Source organism: Lepus europaeus, unplaced genomic scaffold (assembly GCF_033115175.1).
Source record: "Lepus europaeus isolate LE1 unplaced genomic scaffold, mLepTim1.pri SCAFFOLD_3_1, whole genome shotgun sequence".
NCBI lineage: Eukaryota > Metazoa > Chordata > Mammalia > Lagomorpha > Leporidae > Lepus > Lepus europaeus.
The window spans coordinates 7,021,337-7,027,336 of record NW_026909276.1 but is presented as its reverse complement, the minus strand read 5'-3'; positions in this window follow the sequence as shown (position 1 = coordinate 7,027,336).

Here is a 6,000-nt window from a genome sequence, read left to right as displayed (position 1 = left end):
AAAGTTGGAGTTACACAAAGAGAAAAGGAGAGGCAGAGAAAGAGGACTTCCATCCTCTGGTTCACTCCCCAGTTGGCTGCAATGGCCAGAGTTGTGCCCATCTGAAGCCAGCAGCCAAGGTCTTCTTATGGGTCTCCCATGTGGGTGCAGGGGCCCAAGGACTTGGGCCATCTACTACTGTTTTCCCAGGCCATAGCAGAGAGCTGAATCAGAAGTGAAGCAATTGGGTCCTGAACTGGCCCTCAATATGGGATTCCGGCACTGCAGGCAGTGGCTTTACCTGCTACACCACAGAGCCGACCCCCAAAAGTCATTATTTCTAAAGCATCCTGAAGTTATTCATAAAAACCTAATATGCATACTATAGAATACTGGTTCTTCAACATAATGTATAATTACATGTGATATATAATATTACAAATAATTGATTCATGCCTTGATTATTTTGTGTACTAGAAGAAAAGAAATATTTATTGATGGATTGTGATTTAACTGCTTTCCTCATTTTAGAGATAACAGAAGAAATTTGAATAATTAAAGAAGAACATGGGTTCTTTTTTTATTAATTTATTTATTTGGAAGTCATAGTTACACAGAGAGAGGAGAGGCAGAGAGAAAGAGAGAGAGAGAGAGAGAGAGAGAGAGAGAGAGAGAGAGAGAGAGAGAGAGAGATCCTCTATCTGATGGCTCACTCCCCAATTGGCCGCAATGGCCAGAGCTGTGCTGATCCAAAGCAAGGGGCCAGAAGCTCCTTCCAGGTTTCCCACGCAGGTGCAGGGGCCCAAGGACTTGGGCCATCTTCTACTGCTTTCCCAGGCCATAGCAGAGCTGGATCAGAAGTGGAGCAGCTAGGACATAAACTGTCACCGATATGGGATGCCAGTGCTTCAGGCCAGGGGGTTAACCCTCTGTGCTAAAACACCAGCCCCAATACATGAGTTCTAACAAAGTAAATAGTAAAAAAGAGATACAGTGCTGAGATGAATGGCCACCAAAAATATATATATATATATATATATATGTAAATATGTCCAACAATAAGAGAAATGAAAATTAAATCCTAAAAGAAGTATGATTTCTTACCCATTACTGTGGTATAAAAAGTACAGCAATTACATATTTTGGTGATAATACAGAGATTTTCAAATACATGTTTACTATGAGTGGAAATGTAAAATGGTACAATGATTATGGAAAACAGTATGTAGGTTATTTTTTTAAATGCTTATTTACTTATTTGAAGGGCAGAGTTAGAGAGAGACAGAGACAGAGACAGAGCAAGTAAGATCTTCCATCTTCTTGTTAACTCCCCAAATAACCTCATGGCTGGAGCTGAACCAGACTGAAGCTAGGAACCAGCAACTTCCTCCATGTCTCCCACATGGGTGTAGAGGCCCAAGTACTGGGGCCATCTTCTGCTGATTTTCCAGGCAATTAGCAGGGAGCTAAATTGGAAATGGAGCAGCTGGGACCTGAACTGATGCCCATATGGGATGCTGGTGCTGCAGGTGGTGGCTTTATCAGCTACACAACAGTGCCAGCTCCCAGTATATAGGTTCTCAATAAAATTAAAGACAGAAATTTTATATGATCTTATGATCTCATTTCTGAGTATATATCTAAAAGTATTCAAAGCACAACATAAAAGATGTGTGAGTTTTATTCACCATAGCATGACTCACCATAGTCAAGGTTTAGAAGAAGGGCAGTTATAATTTGGAAGGAGAGTAGTGAGTTTATAGAGGAAATGTGGCATATACTCACAGTTTGATGTTATACAGCTATGGAAGAGATGGGAATTCTGGGACATGGATGGACTTTGAGGACATTGTGCTAAGCAAAATTTCTACTAAAATAAGTCACAAAAGGACAAATACTGAGATTCCACTCATATGAAGTATTTAAAGCAGTAAGAATACTAGAAATAGAAAGTAGAAAGGTAGTTATGGGTGGTAGGAGGGATTTGCTATCCAGTAACAATGGAGTTTGTTAGATGATATTCTAGCAAATTATTGTTTTTTGTGTGTGTGTGTGTATGTCTCTTTGTGTAACACTACTGAGCTGCATATTCAGTCTTTTTTTTAAAAAAAGATTTATTTATTTATTTGAAAGGCAGAGTTACAGAGAGAGAGAAGGAGAGACAGAGACAGAGATCTTCCATCTCTGGTTCATTCCCCAAATGATTGCAGTGACTAGGGCTGGACCAGGCTAAAGCCCATAGCCAGGAGCTTCCTCTGGGTCTCCTACATGGGTGCAGAGGCCAGTGGAGAGGCAGACACTTCCTCCACAAGTTCAATCAAGCTAGTGTTAGAGGTACTTGGAGAAGGCTGAGCAGCCTTGAGTAGGGAGAGAAATCAGAGAGTTGGACAGAAGAGCAAGAAAGAATCACTATTTGTGTTCACTTATTTAAACTTACAGAATTTTTTATGGGGTCCATCAGAACATTTTGGTAAATTCTTTAAAGGACAAACTCACTTTATCTCCATTGTCTTTTACAAAAAGTTACACTATTAGTAATTAACATCTGTTATGATTTTTAATTATACTTTTCACTTATTTGAGGGGAGAGCATGCACATGAGAGACAGAGAGAGGGAGAGAGAGGGAGACAGAGAGACAGAGAGAGAAAGATGGGGGAAGGGAGAAAGAGAGAGAAAAAGAAAGAGAGTGAGAAGATGAGCTCCTTTTCACTGGTTTTCACTCACCAAATGTCTGTAATGTTCAGGACTGTGATCCAGAAACTCAATAAAGGTTGGGTGAATAACCGTGGCTTCTACCAAGGGACCAGAAAGAGGGCCACCAAAAAGTTGGGGGTTAATCAGTATGCTTTTTAAAAAAAAATCATACAGAAACAGGGTCAGCATCCTGGCAGAGTGGGCTAAGCTGTCAACTGCAATGCCAGCATCTCATATTACAGCATTGGTTTGAGTCCCAGCTGCTCTGCTTATGATCCAACCCTCAGCTGATGTGCCCAAGAAGGCAGCAGCAGGTTGCCCAAGTACTTGGGCCTCTGTCACCAACATGGGAAACCTGGATGGAGTTCCAGACTGCTGACTTTGCCCTGGTCAACCTTTGGTTATTGTGACCATTTGGGGAGTGAATAAGCAGATGGAAGATCTCTTCCCTTCTCTGCCCCTATGCCTCAGTCACCCTTTCAAATAAATAAAATCATAAAATACATACAGAGCTGTATTACAAAGTATGTAGACAATGCTCTGATAGCCACTCCTACTAAGGAAACCTCTTATGAGAACACTGATAACCAGGTTAAACTTCTTAGCTAGTGAAGATTATAAATTGTCTAATGAAATGGCACAATTATCTAAAGACACTATAAAATGTCAGGGCTCATTTTATAAGTGCAAACTCCCTTTCTCAATAGAAAAACAATGATAGTATGCCAACTTGCTCTACCAAAAAATTATGAGCAACTAAGAATTCTTGCGAATCCCTGGCTTTTTTGACAATTGCATCCTTTAACTGATTGTTAAGCCTTACCATGACAAACTACAGGGACCACACTGAATCTTTTTTTTTTTTAAGATTTATTTATTTATTTGAAAGTCAGAGTTACATAGAGAGAGAAGGAAAGGCAGAGAGAGGTCTTCAATCCACTGGTTCACTCCACAACTGGCTGCAAAGGGCAGAGCACCGATCTGAAGCCAGGAGACAGGAGCTTCCTCCAGGTCTCCCACATGGGTGCAGTGGCCCAAGGACTTGGGCCATCTTCTATTGCTTTCCCAGGCCATATCACAGAGCTGGATCAGAAGTGGAGCAGCCGGGACTGAAACCAGTGCCCATACGGGATGCCAGCACTGCAAGAGGCGACTTAACTCCTTACGCCACAGCACGGGCCCCACAAATGAATCCTTTTAAATGGGATATGTCGGAGGCCACCCGACAAACCACACGGCGACACGCAGCACTCAGTCAATTCATCACCACGTTTATTGCCTCATCGCGTTCCAGGGGGCCTGGCGAGAGGGACTGAAGGCAGTCTCCCTGAAGAAACTCTTCAGCCTCCAGCCCCGAGCACACAGAAAGACAAGGTTATATACCCCAGACCCCATACAGATAACATTCATTGTGTGCAATCATGCATAGCACAGGAACAGAGCAAGTTTACAAAGTAGCAATGGTCAGGGTACAAGCTCTGCAGATAGAGCAAAGAACATCATAGACCTTCATCAGAAGTCACATCCTGCCTGCAGGAATGTGGGATGAAAAATCTTGTGCCTTCGGCCATCAGGACAATAAGTGCAGGAAACAGGATTAGATAAGGGACAGCCTCAGCCTGCTGCATCTCATGTCAGGCCAGGGCCACTGGCCCCGACAGGGATAAGCTGAGTCACCAAGGTTTCACTGTGCTAAAAGTCTGCTTTTGGAAGCACCTGCATCATTGGACTTGAATAAACTATTTGATTTTATATCCATGAGAGGCAGGAAATAGCTGTGGGGATATTAACCCAAATATTGGGACCTTTAAAAACAGTAGTACCCTCCTTCTCAAAGCAGTCAGACATCAGGACAAAACCATAGCTCTGGTGTTTGTCACTTATCTGTTAATTAAATGAATGGGGAAGCTGGCTATTGGCAACCAATGCTAATAAGGACTTGCCATCAGCTTTCCAGTTCACTAGAGTCTAACAGTTATCCAAAAATGAGGACTACAAAATCCAGCCATGCCACTGGACTACACTAAGATCTCTTTAAACACTGCCATGACCTGCTACCCTGTTCCCTGATTCCAATGGGTATATCTTACCCATGTCTTCCCAGAGGTACTCAACAAAATGTACTCTATCTAACCAGAAAGATGTTGAATGAACCATTATCTAATGCTAAGGATATATGGTTTATGGATGGGAACTGTTTCATGAATACTGAACAGAGAAGTATAGCTTAGGCAATAGTGCCCCTGCATTAAGCCATAGAAGCCAAGGCATTCACACCAGGCATTCGGTGTAAAAAACAAACAAAAAAAAAAAAAAAAAAAAAAACTTGCATTAACTAGAGATTCAGAATTAGAAAGAAGAAAACTAATAATAGTTTCCAAGTATGAGTTTTCTGTCAATCATGCTCACAGAGACAAAGAGGCTCCTCAAGAGCAACAGTAAACAAATTAAAAATGAAAACCAGGGACCAGCACTGTGGCATTATAGGATAAGTCTCTGCCTGCGGTGCCAGTATCCCATATGGACACTGTTTCATGTCCCAGCTGCTCCATTTCAGATCTAGCTCTCTGTTAATGGCCTGGGAAAACAGTGGAGGATGGCCAAATACTTGGGCCCCTGCACCTGCGTGGGAGACCTGGAAGAAGCTCCTGATTCCTGGTTTTGGATTGGCCCAGTTCTGGCCATTGTGGTCAACTGGAGAGTGAGCCAGCAAATAGAAGACCTAGTCTGTCAATAATTCTACCTCTCAAATAAATAAATAAATCTTAAAAAAATTAAAAATGGAACAGAGATGGCCACAACAGAATGTTCTAGGCTAGGCCAAAGCCAGGTGCTCTATCCAGGTCTCCCACATGTGTGGCACAGGTCCAACACTTGGGCCACTTTCCAAACTTGGACCAGAATTATAGAGGGGACATAAATCAACACTCCAATATGGGATGTCAGCACTGCAAGCAGTAGCTTAACCACCGTGCCTCAAAGCTAGCCCCAAAACGATTCCATTTAAAATCAAATGTACAACATCATAAGATAACTATACAGATCTAGTTGAAATTTAGGCAATTCTTGTACAAAATAACTACCCTGGACTTAACACAAATTTATCAGCCTGGAAGTAATGAGGAACAGTTGCCTCAGATTTTGCCCCCTCACCTTTCTGTTCATATATTGAGGCTGTCCTGTAACAGCCCTCCTCCCAAAGATGTCCTTATCTCCTGAACCTGTGAATGTGTTAGCTTACATGGCAAAACAGACTGCAAGTGCGATTGTGTCTAAGTTCTTAGGATAAGAAAATTAACCCGGATAAAGTAGGTGAGACCATTCTC